General features: G+C 43.2%; 1 long non-coding RNA gene across 2 annotated transcripts; it reads right to left on the bottom strand.

Annotated features, from left to right (window-relative positions):
- Positions 1–10,821: 10,821 nt before the first annotated feature.
- Positions 10,822–12,369, bottom strand: LOC139041284 (uncharacterized). Of its 2 annotated transcripts, none has more exons than XR_011496137.1 (3): positions 12,054–12,369; positions 11,654–11,689; positions 10,822–11,571 (listed from the first exon to the last, which is right to left on the bottom strand). It is a non-coding gene; the product is annotated as an uncharacterized lncRNA (long non-coding RNA). The 2 variants fall into 2 exon arrangements; XR_011496138.1 differs by having other exon boundaries at positions 11,654–11,775; positions 12,054–12,354.
- Between the last annotated feature and the right edge of the window lie 1,174 nt (positions 12,370–13,543).

The raw sequence follows: 13,543 nt of genomic DNA, 5'->3' as shown, positions 1-13,543 counted from the left end.
CCAGCATGGGCCAAGAAGATCTGTAATAATAAGTCCTTATCTCATGGTGTGTTGTGAGGATAAAATGAGTTTATGCTTGTAAGTTACTTGGCACAGTTTGGCAAACTCTGGGCACATATGAGTCCCCTTTCACCCCCAAACTTGTGGCAGACATTATTAATGGACTGAGACACTCAAAAATTTGTGCTGATTGGACATCTTCTACTTATTGACCACTTGACGAAGAGGCGATATTAGTCGTCAAAGGCCACACGGCTAATAAAGGACGGAACTGAGCTTTGATTCTGTGTCTGTTGGACTTCAAAGACCATGGTCTTAACCGCTTTGATGTCTCCTAGAGACCTCAGACAAGCCACCCTGATCTTCTGCTTCCTGGAGGGAGAAGTCGTTTTCTCACCTGTCTAATGGAGATAATATAATCTATCTCATTGACTTACTGTAAGGATTGAGACAGGACTTGTGGCATAGGGCTTGATCTGTTGTAAACATGTAGTATCACACATTTATCATCATCATCATCATCATCATTGTCATTATGATTTTTCTGAATCTCGCCCTTTTCCCCAGTGCCTAGCACTGTGGTTGGCACATCGCGGGTGTTCAGTACGTGCGAGTAGCTCTGTTGGGCCACTCATGGTATTGTTACTTTAGTAAGAGAGGAGGAACAAATGACTGTTGGGACTGAGAACTCTGGCTGACCTTCTGGCATCCTCATAAACAATTCCAGGAAACCTCTTTCTAGCTACCTTGGGAAAAGCCTGGAGAAGCAGCTCAGCCAGGCCAGGACGAGAAGCTCTTCCCAGTCCTCGCGGGATCTTGGCTGCTTGTGGCTGTCCTGTAGGGGCTGGCCTTCTAGAAGGCCAGTAAGACAAGACCTGTTCTTATGCTCATGCGGGAACAGCTCCTGGGCCTCCAGTGCATGGAAAGGGCAGATGATAGGGTCACGTAGGAAGGGAGATCTCAACTGTTGTGCCCCAGTCTTTAATACCCAACGCCTGGAATACATCTCTCCTGTTGAGATTGTTACCAGAGGTGTGTTTTGTCACCCAGAGTTCTGAGAAAAGCAGAACTCCCTTGGCTTTGGCCTGAACTGTGCTCAGACAAATGCTAATATTAGATTGGTTATCCAGATTACTACACTTCCTTGTCTCCAGTAGGGAATCAGTGATCCCCACAGGCTCCTTTAATCTCTTAGTGGCCATTTCCTTCTTAAAAACATTAGTGCCAGTGATGGCAATTTTCTCTCTCTCTTGGGTCAGTGATGGTGGTCCACCCTGCTTCCAGTCTGCGCGTGTCTGGTTCACCTCTTTTTCGAAAACTAATTTTTAACCCTTTTATTTCCAAATAATTGTAGATTTACAGAAAAGTTGCAAAGATATTTCCCGTATGCCTTCGCCCAGCTTCCGGGACGTCGCACGCAATCACAGCACACTTGTCAAAACTAAGAAGTTAATGTCGGGACCATGCTATTAAATAAGCTACAGACTTTTTGGGACTTTACCAGTTTTCCCACTAGTGTCCCTTTTTTTTTGTTCTGTGACTCAATCCAGGATTTCATATTGTTGTAAATTGTCATGTTTCCTTAGTCCCCTCTGATCTGTGACAGTGTCTGAGTTTTTCTTTGTTTTTCATGACATTGACAAATATTTTGCAGTATGTATTTCTATTTGGATTTTTCTGATGCACCAATTTATTTAAGTAAACTTCTTTATTTTACAGTAGTTTGGGATTTACAAAAATTGCAAAGATAGCACGTAGAGTTCCACATACCCTACACTATAAGAAATAGTATTTCTTATGATTAGCAGCTTACATTATTTGGAGTATTTGTTACAATTAATAAACCAATATTGATACATGATTATGAACTAAACTCCATAGTTTATTCAGATTTCCTGAGTTTTTACCTAACATCTTTTTCTGTTCCAGGATCCCATGCAGGATATTAAATTACTCCTCTGGTTTGTCGAAGTTTCTCAGACTTCCCGCGTTCTTGATAACCTTGATATTTCGAGGAGTCAGGTATTTTGTAGACTGTCCCTCAGTTGGGATTTGTCTGACATTTTTCTCATGATTAGACTGGGGTTATGGTTTCTTGGGAGGAACACTATGGTGGTAAAATACCAATCTTATCACACCTTGTAAAGGATACATACATCAACATCATTTATGACTGTTGACATTGACCTCGATACCTTGGCTGAGGTAGCACTTGTGAGGTTTCCCCAGCCCCGCCCCTTCTCTACTGAACTCTTCAAGAGAGAGTGACTCTGCACAGCCCACATCTAAGGAGGGGGGAGCCATGCTACTCCTCCTTGAGGGCAGAGTATCTACATACATTATCTGGAACTCCTCTGCATGTAAGATTTGTCTTATCTCTCCTATAGATTTGTTTAATCATTTTGTATCAGTATGGACTCAATGTTTATTTTATACTTTGGGTTATAATCCAATATTTATTTACTTATTTTGTTGCTCAAATTCTTCCAACTTTTCAGTCACTGGGAGCTGTGCCACTTGGCTCCTAGATCCCTGTGACATAGCTCCATCATTTTGTTTATTTATTTATTTTCCGGAGCATTCCTTTCTGCCTGGCACTACAAGATGCTTCAGGCTCATCTTATATAATTCCTGCCCCACTTCTAAAAAGAGCCATTTCTCCAAACCTTGGTTCCTTTTATTGGAAAATGGTCATAGAAACCAAGATCTGGATGGTAGGCAAGCTCATTGCTATTGGAGTGTTGTTGCTTCTAGGCCCTCTTAGCTCACTGAGCAAGGAAATATACGTGTGTAGTAACCATGTATCTATTAATAGTTCTATATGTAACTATCTGTATCCATATTAAGCCAAATATGAATTTATACTGATGTCTCCAATTCTAATCCAGGCTCCTCTCTTAGCTTATTTATTTATTTATTATTTATTATTTATTTATTATTATTTATTAACTCTCTCTTCAGTAGTAAGAAACCTGAATTCTACCATCTGCCATTCATTCATTTAATTGTGAATTCTAGTATACATGTATAGTGGTTTGAGATTTGTTAACCTATATCCCTACGGGGAACAATTTTATCAACTAGGGTACAGCTCTATGTACAGTTACTTTTCCCCTCAGTCTTACAGACTCCACTCATTTTGTCACTTGGTGAACTCTCTCCCCGTCCCCTTCACTGAGGTTTGTTTCATGTACTTGCAGTTCAGTTAGACTCTTTTCTCGCATTCTGTACTCCGTCTGGGGTTCCCCTGACCTCCTAAATGATTTATTTTTAATTTGCACATATGAAAGTTTACTTTCTGTGCTGAAAAGTTTTATGGATCTTGACAAATACATAGTACTGTCCATTTTTCTACTTGCTGTTTCAGTGTACTTTTCAGGAGTTTTTTTAAAAAAATTACTTTTGTACAAATATAAGAAGCATCAGAGATTCTATTTAACTCATTAATTACCAAAGGAAACTAAGCTTTTTAAACCAGTCCAAAGAGCATTTCAGAATCTAGGTATCCAGAATTAGGTTAAGAGCGCTAAATTAGGTATAAAACTGGTTATTGTCTAACAGAACCATAAGCCATACATTCTGAGATTACCTGTTCCACGAGAAAGAAATTATTTCTAACTCAACCACAGAAAAACGTACAAGCTAACTTCTGCCCCAACAGGGCTGTAAAACAGCTCAGACAATAGATTGTCAAGAAGAGCATTGCACTCGGAGAACATCTAGCCATTTCTTTTCAATTTTTAGGATGCTGAGTTGGTGACAATTGAATTTGAGGGATCTAACAAAAGTACATAAGTGGAAATAGGCCAAAAATTGGCAAAGGGATAAATTTAAGAGAGAAAAGTAAAGATAGAACAAATCCAGGGGTAAAGTTAGACTCAGAAATTTATAGCTGAAAATTTTGTACAACTTCTGAGGATGGCAAATTCAAATATGAGCTTTCTAGCTCCCAAAGCAAAGAGGGAGCTAGGAGACTCCTAAGATTTGTCATGTTCATAGATGGTTCTGAAATACACAGACTTTGGATGTGAGTTTTCATTAGGACAAAAAAAAAAAAAAGGTGTTGGTTAAATTGTCGGCAGAAACTTCTGTAGCTTCAGAGCTGAAACTTGTGGGACTAGAGAAGACCTCAGAGAAAGTCCAAGGGTTCTTGGACTTTTTCGTCAAAGATGCTCTCTCGGGTGCTTCCAGCCAGAGCCCTTTGCTGATGAGACCAAGACCATGGGTCCAAATCTGCCATTAGCCAAACAAGGGAGAGCTCTCTGATGTTGCCTACCATAATGTGTCTGGCTAGGTTAATTTTCTATAAATATCATTCGAAGAGGTGGTAAGGTTGTATTCATGGTGACAGAATTCTAAATCCACACCAAACTGCCCATCCCTAGAGCTGGTCCTCTAATGCCCTGAAAGACACATACCCGAGGGCTGGGAGACCAAGAGTTATTGAGAGCTCTGTAGGCAAGGAACCGGGCTCAGAACAGAATCGAATAGGAGGTCGACCAGGTAGGAATCAGAAGCCTGCTCTTAGCCTGATGCTGCTTCTAGATTGTTTTGACGTTTTCTTGATTAATCTCCCCATTGTGTTTCTGAATTTTAGGTAAAGGTCCTTTTGTTTATTTATTTGTGTGTTTTTTTAAACCGAGGTATAATTGACATATACCATTATATTAGTTTAAGGTGTACAACATAATGATTCGATATTTGTATATGTTGTGAAATGATCATCACAATAAGTCTAGTTGACATTTTTACCATACATGGTTACAAACAGAAGTTTTTTTCTTGTGGTGAGGACTTTTAAGATCTACTCTCTTAGCAACTTTCAAACATGCTACACAGTATTAGTAGCTATGATGAGGATTTTAGGCTGGTTATTTTTAAAACTACAGATGAGAAGCAGGCTCTGAGGACTGGAATTTTGCTTGCCCTTTTGAGAGACATTTGCATTTGTGAAGGAAGGGGGATGACATTGTAGGGACCTGAAATTGGCCATCCCAAGATATGTCTCTTTGGCATTGGGATTGTTTTGGGGCTGATTGCTTTTGATAAACTGGGACAGGGAAGGAGGCTCTGAGGAATGGAACTTGCCCTTGTTGGGACACATTTACATTTGTAAGGTAAATCTCTATCTGTAAAAGGTGTCTCCCTCTCTGTACCAGGAAGAAGAAGAGAGATGAACTTATCCCTAGAAACTCTTAATGGGGAAGGCAAGAACTTAAGTTGGTTGCTGTCTGGCAATCTCATGTAACTGATTTAGGGTGGTGGCTTCTGACCTTTACTTAATCCGATTTGATTCTTGTCTAAAAGTCATGGGATCACCCAACGACCAGACCCCACCTACACTGATACCATTTTAACTTTTTTTCATGTTCTCTCCTTTGTCTTGTAAAGAAATGATTCACATACCCATGCCTTATAAAATTAGCCCTAACCCTCAACTCGGGGCAGCAGCAGGAGCTCTGACTGCCCGTGGGTCCTGTCCCCACGCACCAGCTCTCACTGCCCATGGGTCCTGTCCCCATGCCAGCAGGGGCAGCAGCAGCTGCTCTGCCTGCCCATGGGCCCTGTCCCCATGCCAGCGGGGGGAGCAAAAGCGGCGGCAGCAGACTCTGACTGCCCATGGGCCCTGTCCCCATGCTATTCCATACTATTCTCTAAATAAAAGAGCACTACTGCCAGATCTTGAGAGTCCAAGAAATCTTTCTTTCGACTCCTCGGCTCACCGACCCCGCATCAGCTAGAGTCACCATGCCGTACAGTACAACCCCAGGGCCTATTTATTTAAAACTGGAAGTTTGTACCTAGGTAATGTTTCTTTTGAAATGTCCAACCTTTGTTCCTTTGTCTGCGTTTAGGCTGTAAAGATAGGGACATACTGAGTCTCCATAGGTGGCATCAGAAGGATGCTGAGAGAAATCCTAGAGGGGAGGAAAATATCAGAAGTCACTTGTGTGGCTGGGTCTTCCCAGAGCTGCACTTCCCAGGAGCACATCTCTGCTCTGGTTTTTTTTTTTTTTTTTTTTAAAGATTTTTATTTTTCCCTTTTTCTCCACAAAGCCCCCCGGTACATAGTTGTGTATTCTTCGTTGTGGGTTCTTCTAGTTGTGGCATGTGGGACGCTGCCTCAGCGTGGTCCGATGAGCAGTGCCATGTCCGCGCCCAGGATTCGAACTAATGAAACACTGGGCCGCCTGCAGCGGAGCGCGCGAACTTAACCACTCAGCCATGGGGCCAGCCCTAGTTTTTGAAGGAAAAGTTGTCGGTTGGTTCTTTTAAGGGCGATCCCCTTACTGTGTGTTTCTGTAGAGCTGGAGTTGAGATCCTGTTTGCCTGAATCCTCATCTCTCAGTCAAGAAGGAGCACTGTGGGATTTCTTCCCCACACAGGATTAACGGAAAATGGCTTTTCTCTTTGAAAGGGTGTTGGAAATACAATCCCTTCACTGGTCTCAAGTTCAGGCAGATCATTTCCAAGCTAAGTGTTTTTACGGAACTGTTTTCGTTTTCCCACTGAGGTCACTGCTCTGCCTCCAGGGAGGCCTCCCGCACAGGGAGCCTCACACCATCCCTCTCAGCCCTGGAGATCCTATCTGGCTGCCCTGGCGCGTGTCCCAAGCCTGAGATGTGGTGAGAGCAGATATGGCTCCTCTTTGTCTCACCCGCAAAGATGTGAATCTCAGCACGCCGATGACAGTTTTGTGGTTTACAGATGGTGAGAAATGCTCATGCAACCAAAGGAGAACTCGTTTTAGCTAAGGATGCTGTTTAAACCCCAGATGCTGGATTTAAAGCTGCAAAAACTTTGAGGAATTTTCCATTTTCATCAGTATTTCTTTATTATAAATTACCAGAACGATTAGCTTCTGGAACATTCTGAAGGCCAAGGTAACCATGCCTTTCAAAGGCGAGAAAATTCTAAACATCACAAAAATCCCCTGTCAGATGCATGCTCAAATACTACTTTTTCATTATTTACATCATCACCACAAAAAACAACGAAACTGCCTATAGCTGCCTAAGGACGTCTCCTTCATATTTCCTGGGATTTTACTTACAAAAGGTATTTCTGGGTTAAGAAATCTTCTCTCTAACATTATAAATTATCCTCTAAATACAGGCACGTGACACATCAGTTGATGAGGATTTTAGCCTGGTTAATTTTAAAAAACTGCAGATGAGAAGCAGGCTCTGAGGACTGGAATTTTGCTTGCTCTTTGAGAGATATTTGCATTTGTGAAGGAAGGGGGGATGACCTTGTAGGGACCTGAAATTGGCCACCCCAGGATATGTCTCTTTGGCATCGGGATTGTTTTGGGCTGATTGCTTTCGATAAACTGGGACAGGGCAGGAGGCTCTGAGGAATGGAACTTGCCCTTTGTTAGGTCACATTTACATTTGTAAGGTAAATCTCTATCTGTAAAAGGTGCCTCCCTCTCTGTACCAGGAAGAAGAAGAGAGATGACCTTGTCCCTAGAAACTCTTAATGGGGAAGGCAAGAACTTAAGTTGGTTGCTGTCTGGCAATCTCATGTAACTGATTTAGGGTAGTGGCTTCTAACCTTTCTAACCTTTACTTAATCCGATTTGATTCTTGTCTAAAAATCATGGGATCACCCAATGACCAGACCCCACCTGCACTGATACCATTTTAACTTTTTTTCATGTTCTTTCCTTTGTCTTGTAAAGAGATGACTCACATACCCATGCCTTATAAAATTAGCCCTAACCCTCAACTCGGGGCAACAGCAGGAGCTCTGACTGCCCGTGGGTCCTGTCCCCATGCTATTCCACACTATTCTCTAAATAAAAGAGCACTACTGAAAGATCTTGAGAGTCCAAGAAATCTTTCTTTCGACTCCTTGGCTCACCGACCCCGCATCATCAGTCATTCACACTTTGGTGTCTCTTATTTATATAAGGTGTTTTTTCCCTAACATCCTTCTGATCTGCCCCTGAGGAAGTGGACATTTTATTGGAAAGGAGTGAGAACAGGGGCAGGAAGGACTTAAGTTGGGGAACACCGGATCATATCTAAAGATCCCTCAGCCTTAAGACTTTTCCCTAGCTCAAAATATCCTTTCCTTAAAAATTTGTCTTGCATTTAAGCCAATCTAGAGTATAATATGGGGCTATATTAATGCACACCTGAGGACAGTCACCCAATATAAACTCACAGGGTCTCAAATATTCGATTTAGGTAGAGACGAGAGAGCAGTTCCCAGTGAATGGCTTATTGTTCTATGTCTGGCTCTCAGGGAGATTTCAAGCTACTGTGTCTGTGGCCACAGGGCGAGTTAGGAGGTTGGAAAGGAAAATGGTCCTAACATCCGAGGTACTCACAGGCAAGTGGCACACAGCATCCTCTGCAGCTCCCCCAGCCCCATGACAAGGTGTGGCACCCTTCTACCCTGCCCCTTCAACACTCTCCCGTGGATGACATTTGACCCATTGTAACATATCCTCACTTATCCATTTATTCATTCATTCCCAAGCAGGTTTAAGTTATGGTTTGAAAACTGCAAACAACAGAGGCTGACTTTGACTATTTTTAATTAAAAAGGGGATGTGTTGGAAGATTAACAGGGAACTGAAGGACAAAAGCGTGGTGGCTTGCAGGCATGACCACACTTTTCCACCCCTCTCTGTGCCCGCTCCTTTGCAGTATGACTTTGCAGCTCTTCCCATCAAGGAGCAGAGCCTAGTTAGCATCTCCTTGAATCTGGGCTGGTCCAGTGACTTGCTTTGGCCAATAGAATGAAGTGGAAATGCTTATGTGCCAAGTCTGAGCCTGGCCTCAGCAAGCTTTGTATGCTTCCACTCTATCTCCTGGAACACTACCCAGCTGCGTGTGAATAAGTTCAAGCCAGACTGCTGGAAGATGAAACACCAAGTAGAAGAGAGATAATCCCAGCTGAGGCCACCCTAGACCAGCCAGCCTCCGGTCCACTGACAGCTGATCTCAGACGCACGTGTGAACGCTTCCAAGACCAGGAGAAACGCCCAATGTAGCCAAGCCCACAGTGCTCACCTCCAGAATTTTGAGACAAATGGATATTTTATGCTACCTAATGTTGGGATTATTTGTTACACAACAACAGCTCATTGGTATGAAAGCCTTGAAGAGTAAAATCCAGGAGCTGGGGCACTTGAGGCTCCTCCAGAGAGCTGCCAACAGATGTCACAGCTCCAGTTGCCTTTCATTCTTTTTTGAACGGTGCCCATTCCCAGGTGGAAGAATTTGATTGGTCCCTGTTGGGTCATGTGTCCTCCTTTAGGATGGCAGTGGAGTCCTCTGGTTTAGCAGCCTTGCCTGAACCATAAGGAGCAGAGAAAGGACAGTTCTTTAAATGAAGGGGGTGGGCAGCAGCTGCATTTTCCAAGAAAAGGGAAGAGGAGGTCCTGGGTAGACAAAACGCATGTCCACTATCTGCGTTTATTCTGTGTACTCACTGCAGGAGGAGAAAGCCCCTCACTGTCAGCAGGGAAGTCTTGGTCTAATCGAAGAGTCCAGCAAGCAACGGTGTGCTCAGTGCTGTCACTGAGGGGCCGCAGAGAGCAGGGCAAGGACACTTACTCCAGACTCACTACCAGGAAAAGATTCTTGGTGGAGACTCCATTGGAACTGAGTTCTGTGAGCTAGATATGAGCTCGGGGAAGAGGCAGGAGTGGCGAGCAGCACTGAGGTCCTTCCAGGCCCTTGAGTAGCATGAGTGAGAACCTAGAGTGAGTTTTAAGCTGTCACCAGGGGCCAAAATGATACCATGCATATGACTGGTATGGCCCACCCAACTCCTTAAAAAAAAGAATTCCACTCACAGATTCCACCAGTTTCTATTGTTTTATCGCCTTCTGTTATAGGGAGCCTTGCACTCCTGCTGAGGAATGTGTACTTTCTTCTATAAACAATGGAGAGCTACTGCAGGGATCTGAGCTAGGGGGCAGTCGTGCTCAGATTTGTGTTTCAAAAAAATTGTTCTGGCAATGAGCGGAAGGAAGGTGGCAAGGGGCAAGAAAGGAGGCAGGGAGACCCATTAGGCAGCTATTGCCGTTTTCTAGATGAGAAGCAATGGCTTCAACTAAGGGGAATGGGCTGAGGAAATGGTGAGGACCGGATGGATCTCTCTATGATATCCTCAAGGGGTATCTGGAGATATCAGTTGCTTCTTTCTTTAAAACCACTGTGGTCCCCTTAGAGTAAAGTCATAATTTAAAAGAACTTTGGATCTGATAACAGATCTTCCTCTATGTGAAATAAGATACACCTGTCCTGCGGAAATTGGTGATAAGCTTAAGTCTACATGACGCTGAAACACAAACCGCCCCCTTGGCCTAACTTGTAAAATTAACAGCTCTCCGTGGACCCACTCAACTTGCCAGAAAGCCATGCAGTTTCCACACTCACTTAGAGTCTCAGTGTGAGATGGAGGGCTGTCAAAGGCCAGTGCTGAACTAGAACCAGATGGGAGAAGATTCTTGCCAGAGGCCATCATACAAACCTCTGGCTTTTCAGTGATCAGGGGCTGAATGTCCAGAGAAAGTGCATCTGATGCCTTAGTCACAACTGCATCAACTGAAATTGCAATGCAAGGAGGTGTCTGCCTCGTGAGGGATGATGGAACAGCTGCTGAGAGGTCCTCGATAGCCTTCTAGGGGGGAGTCGGGGGAAGGGGTGGCATCCTTGCTCCAAGGGGTTTGGACAGAAAGCAAAGAAAAGATTGATTTGAGGTTTCCTCCTTTTGTACGAGAGAACAGGCTTGGAGAATAGATGCAGATCTCTAGGATGTGTACGAGACGGGAGGGAAAAGAAAAAATATAAATATATTGCGGAGAAAAGTGCATTTTTATTAGTTAGTACTTAAAAATAAACCCTGCTATTCAACATGCGTCAGTAATTCAAGCAGTAAGTTACATGTCTGTTATAAGCATGAAAAGTCACAGCAGAGCATACGACACTTTTACTCTGGTTGGGAAGCCCAGAATTTTGCATGAAAAAATGCTGGGATTAATACAAGGAATAAAGACTAATAGCAACAGAACCTACTGGTGTTGGCAAAAGGAGGAGGCACTTAAGGAAGGCAACTTGGCAATGAAATCCAATTTTAGACTTTATTTTTATCTCCAAATGATGCCACTGAATGGCAGAGCTTCCCTGATGTGATTGAAGGAAGCGTTCGTCCATCCCAGAGGTCAGCCGTGGTCTCCTTACAGGCTGCAGGTCCTACACAGTGTGCGCTCAGTACATCACTTGTTTTCACAAATCTTGAAATTATATCATCAATTGCACAATTTTATTGTATTGTGGTTTTGCAGGTATATGTATGATTTGTTAAATGAAACATTTAAAGTAGATCACACGTTTTATAATTCTGTTTTTCCACTTTTCTCTTCTTATTTTAATTTTTTAGGAAACTAGGCAGCTCCAGAAAACGGAAGTGACTCGTTCCTCTCTTGACAGTGCAGAGCTCCTGATTGCGATGTGGGAAATGATGGGGCACGGTCTGATTAATTGCCAAATAATGGTGATTACTTTCTGTCGTAGACCTCTTATGAGCCAGATACCTTACTCATATCCTCTAAAATTAAAAAAAAAAACGAAAGTAAATGCATTTATAGCAGAAACTATAAAAAAATCAGATGAGGAAGAAAACAAGTTACCTGTGACACTGCGGGAAATGCCATCGCTGGAGACCCCTGTAAAAGGCAACCACAGTGTCTCAGAGCCACGACAGCAGCGGGCTGGATGAGGGGCCAACACTGCTTTGCTTTGCTCGGTCGGGCTGAGGGCATGGGAGAAATGAGGAAGACACTCTTTAAGGAATGGAGCCGAGAGAGGCCTCTGGAGTACCGGGCACTGCTCACTGGCAAGGGAGCGTGATTCCGAGGTGCGAGCGAGGGCAGGGGCCTCCCAGAACAGCCCAGGGAGGCTCTCTGAGTGACTGGCTCTGCGGGAAGCTGGCTACCCTCCGGGAAGTGCCCGAGCCTGTTCTTTCACACTTTCTCTCTCCCTGGTGAGACGCCCACGGCTCTTCTCAGCCATCAGCCCCGTCTTGCTTACCCCAAATGAGGAGAGTCTGGGTACGAGAGCTCTGCTGACTCCTCCGGCCGGGGATGTGCCGCTGCTCAGACGCAAAGCCTGAGCGTCTGGTCTCTCCTCCCATTGTGTCCCTCTGCTGATTGGATTATTGTATTTTCATTACGTTCTTCTCTGCCTCCGTCCTGCCAAAGGTCTGAGGAAAGTGTTTCGCCTGGGGAAGACATCTCCTTTCCCTGAAGAGTTCCCAGGAGGGGGATAACTTAAAGGCCATGAGATGCTGTGTTTGAAGCAGGACTTCATGAGCGCGTGTACTCTGACTTCTGGAGGCCCCAGCGCCCAGCATACCAAACATACTAGCTGCACCCATATCCTCGTTAAATAGACTTCTTTGTCTTAAGAATTTTTGTAAGGACTTTTACATTTGAGCTTTAGAAATTATTTGGCACTATGTTACTCAATATATGATTTGTTATGAGTTCCCGACAATTACTGAGTGTACTTCAGGGAATTTGTGAAGGGAGGAAATTGACCCTGTAGGTTGCATTTGATGGAATGAAGTCTTCGTGAAGGCTGAATGTAATGGGATGGAGCTGGCGTGCTGGTCCACTTTGTAGACATTTAATTAGACATTTATTACATTTAATTTTTATTGTTTTCTTTTTGTAGATTTGGAGCCAATAGCTGTGTTTCTACCTGAGTCTCATACACTTTTCTAGGCCCCCGAAAAACCCTTCGCTCTGGGATCTCACTGCCCTGGGGAGGTCCTGGTACAATATCGGGTCTCCAACATTTTGGCCTCAGGACCCTTTTACACTCTTAAAAATTATTGAGGGTCCCAAAGAGCTTTTTTTTTATTTAAAAAATGTTGGTTATAGCTACAAATATTTATTGTACTAGAAATTACAACTGAGAAATTTAAAAATCGCTTATCTAATTTAAAATAACAGTAATGAACTGATTACATGTTACATAATTAACATTTTTATGGTAAGTAACTATATTTTCCCAAAAACCTCAGTGAGAAAAGTGGCATTTTCACAAATCTTTTTCACGTGTGACTTAAGGGAGCACAGATTCTCCTAACTTCTTCTGCACTCAAGGTCTTGCTGTATATTGTCTTGCCTGTAGGATAGGAAAAAACTTAGCCTCATGCAGATATGTAGTTGGAAAAGTGAAATGCATTTTAATAGACTTTTTTGATATTAAATCAAGACTCGATGGCCAGTTTCTGAAAAGTTAGCTATAATGTGGAATCTGAAAACTTATCACTGAAATTTTCATTGTATGTTACCCTAAAATCTATGGGCAATTTTGCACGTTGAGTCACTGTTTCACCTGTGCACGACTCTGTAACAGATGCATGGGGCCTTTGGAAAATATTGGCTCACTCAGTTACGAGGATCATCCAAGTGTTGACACATTTCTTTATACCATATCAAGATGTCGCATTCATTAACGCTACCACAGATCTTATCAGAAGAGTCTTTAAGTATTCAGAAGCTGGCAAGTTT

This window comes from Equus asinus, chromosome 20 (assembly GCF_041296235.1).
Source record: "Equus asinus isolate D_3611 breed Donkey chromosome 20, EquAss-T2T_v2, whole genome shotgun sequence".
NCBI lineage: Eukaryota > Metazoa > Chordata > Mammalia > Perissodactyla > Equidae > Equus > Equus asinus.
The sequence above is the reverse complement of the archived record's forward strand: the minus strand, read 5'-3'. Positions and strand labels throughout refer to the sequence as shown.